Consider the following 16,478-nt stretch of genomic DNA (forward strand, 5'->3'; position numbering starts at 1 on the left):
ATACCAGGGATAAATCCCACTTGGTCTAGGTGGATGATCTTTCTGATGTGTTGTTGCATTCTATTGGCCAGAATTTTATTCAGGATTTTTGCATCTATGTTCATCAGGGATATTGGTCTGTAATTCTCTTTCAATGCTGCATCTTTTTCTGGTTTAGGAATTAAGGTGATGCTGGCTTCATAGAAAGAATTTGGGAGTATTCCCTCTTTTTCAATTGTTTGGATTGGTTGAGAAGAATTGGACTTAGTTCTTCTTTAAATGTCTGGTAGAATTCAGCAGTGAATCCACCTGGTCCTGGGCTTTTCTTTGTTGGGAGGGCCTTTATTACTGTTTCAATTTCTGTCTCAGTTATGGGTCTGTTTAGGTTTTCGATGTCTTCCTGGTTCAATTTAGGTAGTTTGCATGTGTCCAGTTATCTATCCATTTCTGATAGGTTTCCCTGTTTGCTGGCATACAAGTCCTTGTAATAATTTCTGATGATTCTTTTTATTTGTGGTGTCTGTTGTTACGTTTCCTGTTTCATCTCTGATTTTATTGATTTGGGTCTTTTCTCTTCTTTTTTTAGTTAGTTGGTCCAATGGGGTGTCAATTTTGTTTATTTTTTCAAAAAACCAGCTCCTTGTTTGGCTGATTTTTTGTAATGTTTTTTTTTTTTCTTTTGATTCAATCCTGTTGATTTCTTCTCTGATTTTAATTATTTCTCTTCTCCTACTAGATTTGGGTCTGGTTTGCTGTAGGTTTTCTAGATCCTTGAGGTGAATTGAAAGCTCATCTATTTGGTGCCTTTCCAATTTCTTGATGTAGGCACCTATTGATATAATCTTTCCTCTTAACACTGCTTTTGCTGCGTCCCATAAGTTTTGGTATGTTGTGCTGTTATCCTCATTTACTTCCAGAAAATTTTTGATTTCTCTTTTAATTTCTTCTATGACCCATTGTTCATTCAGGAGCATGTTGTTCAATCTCCATGTGTTTGCGTATGCTCTAGGGATTCCTGAGTTGCTAATTTCCCACTTCTTTCCTTTATGGTCTGAGAAGCTGCATGGTATGATTCTAATTCTTTTGAATTTGCTGAGACTTGCTTTATGGCCTAGTATGTGGTCAATCCTAGAGAAGGTTCCATGTACTGCTGAGAAGAATGTAAAATCTTTAGCTGTAGGATTGAAAGTTCTGTAGATATCTGTTAGATCCATTTGGGCTATAGTGTCGTTTAAATCTACTGTATCCTTGTTGATCTTCTGTCCTGTTGATCTGTCTATTTCTGAGAGTGGAGTATTGAAGTCCCCCAGTACTATTGTATTGGGGTCTAAGTCTCCCTTTAAGTCCCTTAACAAATCTTTTATATAAACCGGTGCCCTGTAGTTAGGTGCATATACATTGATAATTGTTATATCTTCTTGTTGTATTGATCCCTTAATCATGATATAGTGTCCCTCTTTGTCTCTCTTAACAGTTTTTGTGGTAAAGTTTATGTTGTCCGATATTAAGATGGCTACGCCCACTCTTTTTTCATTTCTGTTGGCATGGTATATCTTTTTCCAGCCTTTCACTTTCAGTCTGTATGGATCTTTGTTGGAAAGATGTGTTTCTTGTAAGCAGCCAATAGATGGGTTTTGTTCCTTAACCCAATCAGCCAATCTGTGTCTTTTAACTGGACAGTTCAGGCCATTTACATTCAATGTGACTAATGAAAAGTGGTAACTTTGCCCTGCCATTTGCCAAAGATACGTTCTAATATATGCTTTGAATTCCCTGTGATCTTTTGCTGTGAGGTTTCCTTCCTTTATCTTCTTTCATATTGATGACCGTGTTTCTGTGTTTCTGTGTGTAACACATCTTTAAGCATCTTTTGCAGGGCTGGACGAGTGGTGACAAATTCTTTCAATTTCTGTTTGCTATGAAAAGTCTTTATTTCACCTTCATTCACAAATGATAGCTTAGCAGGATATAATATTCTGGGCTGGCAGTTTTTCTCTCTTAGTACCTGGGCTATATCTTGCCATTCCCTCCTAGCTTGTAGAGTTTCTGATGAGAAGTCAGCTGTGAGTCTGATTGGAGATCCTCTGAGAGTAATCTGACGTTTCTCTCTTGCACATTTTAGGATCCTTTTCTTTATGTTTCACTGTGGAGAGTTTAATTACAACGTGTCGTGGTGAGGATCTCTTTTGGTCGTGTTTTTTAGGGGTTCTGTGAGCTTCCTGTACTAGGATTTCTCTGTCCTTCTCCAAACCTGGGAAATTTTCTGCTAATATCTCACTAAAAAGGCCTTCTAATCCTTTCTCCCTCTCCATGCCTTCAGGAACTCCTAGAACCCAAATCTTGGTTTTTTTAATAGTATCCTGAAGATTCCCGACAATATGTTTTAGATTCCTAACGGGACAGAATCCAGTGCCCCAACCGGGACTAGAACCCAGTGTGCCGGTGCCACAGGTGGAGGATTAGCCTAGTGAGCCGTGGCGCCGGCCCTTATCTTTCTCTTAATGGTTCTCAAATTTGTTGGCATGTGGTTTTCACAATCTATAATGGGCAGTGATGTTTCTGTGTTATCATATGCATTGTCGCATTTTCATGTCTGCTATTGACTTGAGTCTTCTCTGTTTTTATTGTCTACCTAAAAATTTGTTCAAGTGTATTTTTTTAGAGATTTATTTTATTTATTTGAAAGAGTTACAGAGAGACAGAGGCAGAGAGAGGTCTTCTATCTCTGGTTCACTCCCCAGTTGGCCATAATGGCTGAAGCAGCACTGATCCAAAGCAGGAGCCTCTTCCAGGTCTCCCACGTGGGTGCAGGGGCCCAAGGATTTGGGCCATCTTCCACTGCCTTCCCAGGCCATAGCAGAGAGCTGGGTTGGAAGTGGAACGGCTAGGACTTGAACCTGCACCCTTACGGGATGCCTGCAATGCAGACTGGGGCTTTAACCTGCTGTGCCACAGCACCAGCCCCCACAACAGTATTTTTTCCTTTATACTATCTGAACTCTTAGTGTAGAGTTACCCTTAGGAATATAAAGTAAACTGAAAATAGATTTTTGTAAAAATTAATGGAAATAGGAGAGGGAGGAGGAAGAAGGGTTGGAACGTGGGTGGGAGGGAGGGAAGGATGGGGAATATCACTATGTTCCTAGATTTGTATATAGGAAATACATGAAACTTGTATACCTTAAATAAAATTTAGCCTCCGAAGCGGTCAGCTGCTTCAAAATGAAGCTGAATATCTCCTTCCCAGCCACTGGCTGCCAGAAACTCATCGAAGTGTACAATGAACGTAAACTTCGTACTTTCTATGAGAAGTGTATGGCTACAGAAGTTGCTGCTGACGCTCTGGGTGAAGAATGGAAGGGTTATGTGGTCTGGATCAGTGGTGGGAATGACAAACAAGGTTTTCCCATGAAGCAAGGTGTCTTGACCCATGGGCGGTCCACCTTCTGCTGAGTAAGGGGCATTCCTGTTACTGACCAAGGAGAACTGGAGAAAGAAAGCTCAAATCAGTTCGGGGCTTCATTGTTGATGCCAATTTGAGTGTTCTCAACTTGGTCATTGTAAAAAAAATAAAATAAAAAGAGAGAGAGAAAGATATTCCTGGATTGACTAATACAATGGTGCCTCGTTGCCTGGGTCCTAAAAGAGCCAGCAGAATTTGTAAACTTTTCAGTTTCTCTAAAGATGATGATGTATGCCCGTATGTTGTAAGAAAAGCCCTTAAACAAAGAAGCTAAGAAACCTAGGACCAAAGCACCCAAGATTCAGTGTCTCGTTACTCCACGTGTCCTGCAACACAGACGCCAGTGAATTGCTCTGAAGAAACAGTGTACTAAGAAGAACTAGGAGGAGGCTGGAGAATATGCTAAACTCTTGGCCAAGAGAATGGAGGAGGCCAAAGAAAAACGCCAGGAACAGATTGTCGGGAGATGTGGGCTGTCTTCTCTGAGAGCGTCTACTGCTAAATCTGAGTTCAGTCAAAACTAAGGTTTAATAACAACAGATAAATAAGATTGTGTTTCAGATCTCAAAATAAAATTTAAAAATACAAATTTTGTTCACCTTTTCAAAAAACCTAATCCACTCATCTTTTTAAAAATTTATTTCATGTTTCAGTTCTGATATTATTTCTGTCTTCTAACTCTGGGATTTTCTTGCTTTTTGCAGTCCTTGAGGTGCATTGTTGTGTTTGTTGCATTTCCATTTCTTAGGCCATCCTCTGCTGCTTTCCCAGGTGCATCAGCAGGGAGCTGGATCAAAAGTGCAGCAGCTGGGATTTGAACTGGCACCCATATGGGATGCCGGTGCTGCAGACAGAGGCTTAACTTGCTACACCGTGGTACTGGCCCCTCAAATCAGTTTTTCAAAGTTCATTCTGATGTGCCCTGACCTCCACTGCTGCCTGGAGGCGCTCACAGCCTGAGCCCTGAGGGGCCGTGTGGTGTCCTGGCCAGCCTTGAGCACCCTTGGTATGGCTTTGGCTCACAGCTAGTTAAATGCCCTTGAACTTGTCCCCCATGTACACAAAAATTATCTAGGGGCTGGTGTTTGTGATGTAGCATGTAATGCTGCTGCCTGTGATGCCAGCATCCCATATGGCACCAGTTCAAGTCCTGGCTGCTCCACTTCCAGTCCAGCTCCCTGCTAATGCACCTGGGAAATTAGTGGAGGATGGCACAAGTGTTTGGGCCCCTGCACCAATGTGAGATCTGGAAGAAGCTCCTGGCTCCTGGCTCTTGACTTTGGCTGGGGCCAGCTTCAGCCGTGAGGCCATTTGGGTAGTGAACCAGTGGACAGAAGATCTGCCTCTCTCCCCCTCTCTCCCTGTAACTCTGCCTTTCAAATAAATAAAGTAAATCTCTAAAAGATTATCAAAAATATGTTGATACTGAGATCACATACAGCATCCTAAATATATAGCCCCTTAGTTGAGTCAATGCCACCTACAATAGCATACACAAATTCTGCTCCTGTGTGTCCTGGTCCGATACTGCTTTTCTTGTTATTGATAACATAGTCATGCCTTGTGTACACAAACTTGCCTGTGTATAATTAATTTTATGTAATTCCCTCTTAAGTGTTATAGGAGTAAAAGGTGGATTCCTGGGGCAGCAATAAGTCACCTCCTGGTGTCCACATCCCACATAGGATTTCCTGGGTTTACATCTGGTCCAGTCCTGATTCCAGCTTCCTCCTGATGTGCACTGTGGGAGACAGCAAGTCTCACAAGGGCCCAAAACACAGCCCACAGTTCTTTGTGGGCTCCTGTGTTGGAGTGTGGGTGGGTGTGGATGATACGGGACTTTGCTTGTCATGGAATGGGAGCTGGAAACACAGCTGCTTAGAAGCTGACAACCAAGGCACAGAGATGAGTCTGAATCCCATTGTTTCAAGCATGTGGAGGCAAAACCCCCAAGTTACTTCTGGGAATCTGTGCCACCACTGGGAGAAGTACTAGGCTAAGACTGTCGGGGGGTGTGTTTGGGCATTTGTAATTTGCCGGAGGATACAGACATGCATGCAGTTTACAATAGACCCTTTCCGGGCCATATTCAGGAGTGGGAGAGGTTAGTGATTTCCCACAGATGAGAGTGTGAGTTTTCTACGTGAGTGCAGATTTGTGTTAGCCAATATAGTATATCTTCTCCTAGACAAGCCCTTGTTCACCCCTCATACACACTGCTCTGCACAAAGGTGCCTTGCCCAAGAACTCCTCTTCACTATTCCTCCCTGTGAGAAGTAAACACTTGGTTCATTTTCAAAGTAAGAATGGTAGATTCCATGCGCCTGAGTTTTTAGGGACCCAGGAAGGTTGTGGCCAAACAACTGAAGCAAATGCCAGGAAGATTGTCACGCTGTTGTTACTCAGCCAATGAGGAACTGGGGGAGGGATCTGCTTGCTAGGAAATAAATAGCTTGCTGGAACCTTCTCCTGGTGTGCTGGCACAAGGTGTTGCAAGATCGGAAGTTGGGTCTCGCTCTTGTTGCACTCACTGAGTCGAGTCCATCACTTGAGCGGATGGGTGAGGCTGTTTCTCACACAGACCAAGCTTTAGGAATCATCTGTCAGCCAATGGAGAGCCACCTGTGGTGAGTGTGTGTGTTCCGTGAGAGGCAAACATGCATGGCCTTGCCTTCATTACTTGGCTGTGGTTTCCTGGGCTGTCCTGGGCTTCAAAGACCCCCAGGGATGAAAGAAGGCAGGGACCGCAGTTTCCTTGCTGTGGGAACTGAGGCGATGCCTGTGAAAGCACATTTTGTGCACATGCGAGGGTTGTTAGGAAATGGCTGTACATCTCTGCTAGCTGCTTCCTGAGTTCAGGAAGCTTGGCCCTGGTTGCAGTGCTGGTCACGATGGGGTGAGGGTGAGGGTGAGGGACTGAGCTAGAGCTCGGGGCTCCGCTTCAGGGGGCTGTGCTCAGTCTGAAGTTTTACTCTTTCTGCTGATGCTTTTTTTTTTAATTAAAGATTTATTATGTATTTGAGTTACACAGAGAAGGAAAGGCAGAGAGAGGCAGAGAGAGAGAGGCAGGCAGAGGCAGAGACAGATGTCAGTCTTCCATCCGCTGGTTCACTCCCCAGTTGGCCACAATGGCCAGAACTGTGCTGATCTGAAGCCAGGAGTCGGGAGCTTCTTCTGAGTCTCCCACGCAGGTATAGGGGCCCAAGGACTTGGGTCAGCTTCTACTGCTTTCCCAGGCCTTAGCAGAGAGCTGGATCGGAAGTGGAGCAGCCAGGTCTTGAACTGGCACCCATATGGGATGCCGGCACTGCAGGCGGCGGCTTTACCTGCTATGCCACAGTGCTGTTCATCCTTATGACATTGTTGTGTTTTTTCTTTTTTTGAAGATTTATTTATTTGAAAGAGTTTTACACACACACACACACACACACACACAGGTCTTCCATCTGCAATTGGCTGCAACGGCTGGAGCTCTGCCGATCCTGAAGCCAGGAGCTTCCTCCAGGACCTGGGCCATCTTCCTCTGCTTTCCCAGGCCATAGCTGGATCAGAAGTGGAGCAGCTGGGTCTTGAACCAGTGCCCATAGGGATGCTGGCCCTTCAGGCCAGGGCATTAAGCCGCTGCAGTACAGCGCCAGCCCCTGTCTTGTCTTCTGATTCCTGGTGTTTCCAAACTCTCCATCTTCTTGTCCTCCAGTGAGCCCCTCCCCTAGCCTGCCTTTTTCACCCCTTCTCCCCTCCAGCCCTTCCTCCTCCTGTCTGCCTATGGGTATCAACTGTTATGGTTGTGAATGCTAAAGTCCTGCCTTACTCCTGGTGTTTTATTTCATGTTTGATCCTAGTATGAAAGGTGATTTTATGTAATGACTGGAGGGGGCCACCAAGTGCCCACACATTTGGCCAGGCATAAATTTGATGTTTCTGTGTGGGTACTTCTGGCTAGGTTTAACATCTATAGACTTTGTCAAGGAAATTGCCCTTCCTGGTGAGGTTTGAGTAGAGCAGAAGGGCTACTCAGTCCGTGAGCAGGAGCGGACCCTCCTACCTTAATGCCTTAGATAATTGACCAATACTCTGATAGTGTCCTAGAATTGAATGAATGGCTCTCCTGGGTCTCCAGATGGGGACGTGGGCATCTTGGTCCCTGGGATCCTCCCCAAATGACTCAGGAGCGTCAGTAGCTGTATAATGCATCTTTCTTTGCCAATACAGGCAAATGCCAGATACATAGAGGGATGAATGGATGGTTACATAGATCAACAGATGCATACATGGAGATTTCTGCATTCTGTTGTGTCTACTTACATTGGCATTTCTGGTTAATTTCCACAGAAATCTTGAGGATCTGAATTATGCTAAGGTGTCAGGCAGTGTGGTTTTGTAAAGATGAAAGAAACGGAAGTGTACCCTGAACGCACAAGCTTGGTGGGTAGATAAAGCAAACTCACCTAAGAAGACAAAGAACAAATCAAAGTAGAGCACAGGGAGATGCTTTGTCTCGCAGAACAGGAGCACAGTTGAAATTTGTGCCTGTGTAATCCGCAATGAGGCCAATTGTGGTCAGAATAAAATTAACTCACCTGTTTTGGGGATCAGTAGGAGCAGTAAGACACCTTGGTTTTTCCTTAAATGAGCTGATTCCTCCACGTTGGATGTCCATCAGCCACACCTGGGTAGACCCCTGGGCTGTGATGACCCGAAGATCTCAACACGTTTCAGCCTTGCCTGAGCCTGTGGGTCTGGCCAGGCATTAGATTCCCTCCTTGCAAAATGCCCTGCACAGTGCTGAAATAGTTTGTCCAAGCTCTCTGTCTGATGGCTGAACTGCTAGTGGTGGTGATGTACTAGTCTGTTCTCATCCCAGATTAGATCCATGGTCACAGCTTCAGTGAGATACTCTTGGAATCGAGGAGCTAAATTTTTCATGCTCCCCTGGGACCTGTCTAACCAAATCTAGTTGCAAATGATACAGTAGCTTCTCTGGGGAAGGAAGATTGTTTCTTTGGTTTCTAGGAATAATCTGTTACACCTAGAAGAAGAGTATTCCTGGGTGGAATCCAAAACTCCCCAGCCAGCTATCTGAGTGGCACACAGGGAGGTGTATACAATGTACCATAGTGATTCCTTTTTTTATGATTTATTTTATTTATTTGAAATAGGTAGAGACAGAGAGGTCTTCATCTGCTGTCTCACCCCCCGACCCCCCAGATGGCCACAATGGCCAGAGCTGTGCCGATCTGAAGCCAGAAACCAGGAGCTTCCTTTGGGTCTCCCATGTGGGCAAAAGGGCCAAGGACCTGGGCCATCTTCTATTGCCTTCCCGGGCCATAGCAGAGAGCTGGATCAGAAGAGGAGCAGCTGGGACTTGAACCATATGGGATGCTGAAACTTCAGGCCAGGTTTTTGTTTTGTTTTTTTTTTTGTTTTTGTTTTTTTTTTTTTTAGTTAAAGAGAAAGGTCTTCCTCCCATTGGTTCACCCCCCAAATGGCTGCTATAGCTGGAACTATGCCGATCTGAAGCCAGGAGCCAGGTGCTTCCTCCTGGTCTCCCATGTGGGTGCAGGGGCCCAAGCACTTGGGCCATCCTCCACTGCCTTCCTGGGCCACAGCAGAGAGCTGGATTGGAAGAGGAGCAACCGGGACTAGAACCGGTGCCCATATGGGATGCCAACGCTGCAGGCGGAGGATTAACCAAGTGAGCCATGGCGCTGGCCCCAGGCCAAGGCTTTAAACCCACTGTGACACAGTGCCGGCCTCACCATAGTGATTCTTTAATATGTAGAAATGACTTTTTTTCTTAGGGATGTACTGTTTAAAAGTCTTCCTGTAATCCTTGCTGGTATATAGGAGAATCAACAATAGCCTTTGGGCATTGTTGTAAAATGGACCTCATGGTGTTTAATTTTTCACATTATGCTTGGGATTATCTCAAAGACCACTGGCACTGAAGTCAGTGTTCACGTAGCCAATGGATGAATATAATCCAATTTAGCATGTTTTAGCTGGCTCCACATTAGTTATTCTGCATCTGGCATCTGTTAAATACTAATCAATCAATGCTATTGATGTAAAGATCTTCAACCACTGGTGTTTACTGAACACTTTACTCCAGGTTCTCTACCCCTTGTTGCTAAAGAGAGCCCCTCTCTGCTTTCCCCTTGTTCCTCAGGAGGGCCTGGTCCTATTCTGATCTGGTTGGGGCCTCTCCCTCTCATATCTTCATGGCACCATGCTGGGAGGCACTTCCTGAATGAAGCATCTGGTGCAGTATTTACCCTCTTAGTCCTGTGTCTTCATGATCTGCCCTCAAGGCCTCAACCTCACCACATTTGGCAGGCTAGCTTTGTGGTAAAGTGTCTGGAATTAGGTTTGTGAAGGGGAGTGGGGAGAGGAGCATAGGTTCTTAGTCGTATGTCCCAGAATCCAAGCAAGACACTAAATGGCAGTATCCTTAGATATCTTTAAATGGCACCTGTTTTAGAAAGAAAAAGCCTATCATGGTTTGAGGGTTCTTGTTTCCCACTTAAGTGCAGTGTAAGAACTTTTGCTCTCAGGTTGTAGAATTGCCAGGCTCTTACGGAGTGTTGAAAATCAAGGTTTCTTTAGTTGTGTCTCACTGATCCCCTTTCCTCAGCCAGAAGCTTCCAAGAAAGGATGGACACCTTCAAAACCGTCCTCTTGTGACCATCCTCTCACCTAGGTGGGGGAGAGGAGGATGATGGTGAACCTTGTTTTCACAGTGGTGTTAACTTTACTGTTTCCTCTCTACTCTGAGGAATGCTTTCAGTACAACTCCATTTCCCAAAGTTATCCTGGTCTTCAGTATTTGAAAGGCACAGTTACAGAGAGGCAGAGGAAGAGAGAGAGGTCTTCCCACCGCTGGTTCACCCCTCAAATGAAAGCAATGGCTAGAGCTGGGCCAATCCAAAGCCAGGAGCTTCTTCTGGATTTTCCATGTGGGTGCAGGGTCCCAAGTACTTGGGCCATCTTCTACTGCTTTCCACAGCAGAGATCTGGATCCGAAGGGGAACATCCAGGACTTGAACCAGTGCCTGTGTGAGATGCCAACACTGTAGGAGGTGACTTTAACTGCTGTGCTATAGCACCAGCTCCATAATATTTACAGAAATACTAATATACATTGACATTTTCTTATTTATTTTGGAATCATACTTTTTGTCTTTTAAAATTTAAGCTCCTATCTATAAGGGAGAAAATGTAGTATTTATCGTTCTATGTCTAGCTTATTCACTCTTATTATCTCTTTGCAGCCAAGTCTTCTGGCAACAAAGTAGAGATTTTCAAATAAGTTCTGAGCAGACAATGTTATCCAGTAGAAGAAGTTAACAAAGGTAATGCTGCAGTCTACAGCTAAGATTGGCCCTTCTGAGGCCATTGATACATTCCATTTTATGAATATCAAAAATCTTATCAAAATGAAAAATACTTTAAAATTTAATTCTAAATGCTTTTTAAAATACATTGATACTTTGAGTGTCTACCAGATGCCAGCTGCTACAAGAAGAACTACAGAAAAGGTATACCCAAAGGAGGGGCATAATTTCTGTCCCTAAATTCTGCTACCAAATCTGCAATCTGGACATGATCCAGAAGCAACAGAAATTGTTTGTAAATTTATATTTATTAAATAAAGAAAAAGTACAACTTTTGCATTGTTGTGGCTTTTTCCCCCATAACCTCCCTCCCACTTGCAACCATCCCATCTCCCACTCCCTCTCCCATCCCATTCTTTGAGATTCATTTTCAATTATCTTTATATGAAGATGATCAACTTAGTATATACTAAGTAAAGATTTCAACAGACTGCACCCACACAGCCACACAAAATAGAGTATTGGTCGACTAGTAGTTTTACCGTTAATTCTCATAGTACAACATATTAAGGACAGAGATCCTACATGGGGAGCAGGTGCACAGTGACTCCCGTTATTGATTTTTTTTTTTTGACAGGCAGAGTGGACAGTGAGAGAGAGAGACAGAGAGAAAGGTCTTCCTTTGCTGTTGGTTCACCCTCCAATGGCCGCCGCGGCTGGCGCGCTGCGGCCGGCGCACCGCGCTGATCTGAAGGCAGGAGCCAGGAGCCAGGTGCTTTTCCTGGTCTCCCATGGGGTGCAGGGCCCAAGCACCTGGGCCATCCTCCACTGCACTCCCTGGCCACAGCAGAGGGCTGGCCTGGAAGAGGGGCAACCAGGACAGAATCCGGCGCCCCGACCGGGACTAGAACCCAGTGTGCCGGCGCCGCTAGGCGGAGGATTAGCCTAGTGAGCTGCGGCGCCAGCCCCCGTTATTGATTTAACAATTGACACTCTTATTTATGATGTCAATAATCACGAACTGTCGGTGCTATGGAAGCCTCTTGAGTTCACCAACTCTGATCTTATGTAGTCAAGGCCGTATCACAGTGGAGGTTCCTTCCTCCCTTCAGAGAAAGGCGCCTCCTTCTTTGATGGCCCGTTCTTTCTGCTGGGATCTCTCTCACCGAGATCTTTCATTCAGGTCATTTTTGCCAGTGTCTTGGCTTTCCATGCTTGCGAGACTCTCATGGGCCTTTTAGCCAGATCCAAATGCCCCAAGGGTGGATTCTGAGGCTGGAGTGCTGTTTAGAGCATTTGCCATTCCATGAGTCTGCTGTGCATCCTGCTTGCCCCGTAGGATCATTCTCTCCCTTTCAATTCTATCCTTCATTATTCCAGAAGCAGCAGAAATTGTATTTATCTTTTGCAAAGATGGGGCTTGGGCTGGAAGGGTTTTGCTCTGACTCCATTGTAACTGTTTAATCAATTTACTTTATGTAAATTACTTTACTTCATTGTTTAATAGAGTAAACTTGATTATATTGTCTATTATTTGACATTACTGTGATTCTCTCGAGAGAGTTACAATATACATATAATATACATTATATTTCCTATAATATTTAAATATTTAATATTTATATATTTATATATTTGATTATTTAAATATTAAATATTCAAAGTGTGTACTTTTCCAATATTCACTTTGTGGAAGTATTTAAAATAGATGTTTAAAAATTAAATATTGGCTGGTACACCTGAGCATTCAACCACTCACCCTATTCCCAACTCCCACTACAAATGCTTCTCAAACTATTCCAAACAATTGAAAGGGAAGGGCTACTCCCAAACTCCTTCTTTGAGGACAGTATCACCTTAATTACAAAACCAGAAAAAGATACAGGAGAGAGAACTACAGACCAATATCCTGATTAACACAGATGCAAAAGTCCTCAAAAAAAATTCTAGCTAATCCAATTGAACAACACATCAGAAAGCTTATTCACATAAACCACGTGTGATTTTTTCCCTGGTATGTAGGTTTGTTTCAACACATGCAAATGAATAAATGTGATGTGTCACATGGACAGACTGAAGAATAAATACCATATAATTATATCAGCAGGTGTGATAAAGCACTTGATGAAGTATAACATCTTTTCATGACAAAAATCTTAAGCAATTTGGTTATAGAAGGAACATACCTCAACTCAATCAAAGCAATATATGACAAACACACAACCATCATCATATTGAGTGGGAAATGTTGCAAGTATCTCCACTAAGATTTGGAAGCAGACAAAGATGCCCACTCTTACATCTGCTATTCTGTATACTTCTGGAGCTGTTAGCCACAGCCATAGGCAAGAAAATAAATTCAAATAGATAGAGATTAGAATTGGAGGAAATCAAATCATCCCTGTTTGCAGACATCATGATTCTGTATACAGGATCAATGGACTCCAACTTGGTATAGTTCCAGCATATAAAGTCAACACATGACAATCAATAGCCTTAATAGCAAATGCAATGTCATGGCTGAGAAAGACGTTCTAAGATCAATTCAATTAGCAGTAGCTCCAGAAATATTTTAAATATCTTATAAAATTAACCAAGAATGTGAAACATCTCTACAGTGGAAACAAAAAGGCAACCAACAGATTGGCAGAAAATGTTTGCAAATTATGCAACTGATAAGTGATTAAGAACCAAGATATGTAAAGAGTTCAAGAAACTCCAAAACAATAAAAACAATACAGTGAAGAAATCTGACACGACATGAACAGTCAGTTTTCAATGCATGAAATACAAATGATCAATAGACACATGAACAATTCCTCAGGATCACCAGCCAACAGGAAAATACAAATAATCACAATGAGGTTTCACATCACCCCAGTTAAAATGTGTACAATCCAAAAATTAAAAAAAAATGCTGGCAAAGATGTGGGGGGAACAGGTACCCTAATACACTATTGGTGGGAATGTAAACCCATACAATTATTATTGAACACAGTATGAAAATTCCTTGGAAATATGAAAATATATCAAATGTATGACCCAGCCATTCCACTCCTGGTAAGTGACCAAATGAGATGAAATTGGTACGTGAGACATATTTCTACCACCACGTTCATTACAGCTCAATTCACAATAGCTAAGCTATGGAATCAGTTCAGATGTCCATCAGATGATGACTGCATAGAGCGAATGTGGCATATATACACGACAGAACACTACAGATAGAAAAAAGGGGTGACATCTTGTCTTTTCTAAAAAAGTTAATGCAACTGGAAACCATTATGTGTATTGAAATAATCCAGTTCTTGAAACACAAACATCATAGGTTTTCTTTTATATGTAATAAGTTAGAGTACAAAAGTCTATTGAAATGACATGGTCCTCTTGTGATTGCACTGTTGTTTTTAGCCCATGTTTGTACTGCTGTGGACCTGTGGTCTTTCTGCTTTTTACTTGTTGACTATTATGGTTCGTGGTGCACTAAGCCCGTGATTACATACTGAAATTGTTTTTATAAAAATTAAAGGAAAAAAAGATGAAAGAGGAGGGTTGTGGGAGGAGAGATGGGGGATGAACTACGGTTATCAGAACTGCACCTACAAACACATGAAATCTGATATTTTGTTAATAAAAACTAAAAAAGAATACTACTGAGTCTCTTGAAAGAAAATACATGAAGGGGCTGATCAGATTACATGAATGATCAATTTTCATGTTGCCTGACAAAAGACAAAGTTAGAAAATCTTATATAGACTCATTGTGAAGGGATGGAAAAAAAGCTACCTTCATATGTCCTAAGTTCAGACACAGGTGGTTTTATCTTTAACAAAATAGAAAATCATGATTGTACTTTAAATAAAAAATAGTAGAAAGTTATTTAGAATGTTACTGAGCCATGATAAATATGTAATTCATCAACAGGATATGAAAATTCTAAGTACATATTCCTGAGTATGAGGCAAATATCAAGAGGACAGAGGTGAAAGACAGTAATATACTGGTAATAGTGGGTTCTCATATGTCACATTGAACACAGGACCCATGTTCAAGACAATAAAGCAATAAGATAGTGGACTTGGACTACTCTTTAGACAAAATGGACCTAACAGAGAGCTGAGCACATTTCACTCAGCAGCACAGAATACACATCTTTCTCAGACACACAGAGTGCAGTACTCAGGACATCCTATGTTATGCCCAACTGGAACAATTCATCTTTTTCCAGACACACATCCAGGTTGCACATGGCATCCTTCAGCTCTCCAACAGAGATGTGTCCGAGATCCTCTCAGTACCAGACAAGGTCTGAGCTTGACCGTGACTCGTTACACTTCACCCTTCTCATCCTGTGGGTAACAGTCGTTCTCCTGAGTGCCTCCTATTTTTTTTTTTTTTGACAGGCAGAGTTAGACAGAGAGAGAGAGACAGAGAGAAAGGTCTTCCTTTACCATTGGTTCACCCCCTAAATGGCTGCTATGGCCAGCGCGCTGTGCCAGGAAGCCAGGAGCCGGATGCTTCCTCCTGGTCTCTCAAGCAGGTGCAGGGCTCAAGCACTTGGGCCATCCTCCACTGCCTTCCCTGGGCCACAGCAGAGTGCTAGACTGGAAGAGGAGCAACTGGGACAGAACCGGCGCCCCAACTGAGACTAGAACCCGGAGTACCGGAGTACTGGTGCCATAGGCAGAGGATATGCCTAGAGAGCTATGGCACCAGCCAATCTCCTATTCTTTCACTCCCTTTAAGTACATGCCCTTCCACACTGGCACTTAAACAGTAGTTTGTCTTCAAAACTGACAATATTTACCAAAGGATGACGGGAATTCAGAGCAGAGCTGGACTGGAAGAGGAGCAACTGGGACTAGAACCCGGCGCCCATATGGGATGCTGGCGCTGTAGGTGGAGGATTAACCAAGTGAGCCACAGTGCCAACCCCTAGCAGAGATAGTTTTTAAAAAGTGGAGGGAGTGCAGTCTCAGGGAAGAGTTAGGGAGAAAATGGCAGAGAAATCTCTACACAAATTAGAGGGACACAGTGGACCTATGTGGAGGGCGGAGAAGCCCACAACTCAGGACCCCAACAGCAGGGATTTCTGCACCAGCATTGGAGAGTGAGGTGAGACCAGACTACAGCCGACCAAGCCACTGGCGATAAAGCTGCAGGGAAAGCCTAGAGAGAACCAGGCTTGGAGTCTTGTGGGGGATGGTGCACCTGCGAAACTAGAGGAATAACCAGGACATATAAAGAGATCTAGAAACTCCACAACAAAACAACCCAGTTAAGAAATTGGCAAAGGACTGAAATATTTTTTCAAAAGACAAAATACAAATGGCCGACAGACTCATGGAAAAATGCTCAGGATCGCCAGCGCCATGGCTCACTAGGCTAATCCTCCGCCTTGCGGCGCCGGCACACTGGGTTCTAGTCCCGGTCGGGTCACTGGATTCTGTCCTGGTTGCCCCTCTTCCAGGCCAGCTCTCTGCTGTGGCCAGGGAAGTGCAGTGGAGGATGGCCCAAGTCCTTGGGCCCTGCACCCCATGGGAGACCAGGATAAGTACCTGGCTCTTGCCATCGGATCAGCGCCGTGAGCCGGCCACAGCGCGTGGCCGCGGTGGCCATTGGAGGGTGAACCAACGGAAAAGGAAGACCTTACTCTGTCTCTCTCTCACTGTCCACTCTGCCTGTCAAAAAAAAAAAAAAA

At 43.7% G+C, this 16,478-nt stretch overlaps 1 pseudogene; it reads left to right on the top strand.

Annotated features, from left to right (window-relative positions):
• The first annotated feature begins 3,139 nt into the window (after nucleotides 1-3,139).
• On the top strand, nucleotides 3,140-4,031 carry LOC138844789 (small ribosomal subunit protein eS6-like; annotated as a pseudogene).
• The last annotated feature ends 12,447 nt before the right edge of the window (nucleotides 4,032-16,478 follow it).

Source organism: Oryctolagus cuniculus, chromosome 12, assembly GCF_964237555.1.
Source record: "Oryctolagus cuniculus chromosome 12, mOryCun1.1, whole genome shotgun sequence".
Classification (NCBI taxonomy): Eukaryota; Metazoa; Chordata; class Mammalia; order Lagomorpha; family Leporidae; genus Oryctolagus; species Oryctolagus cuniculus.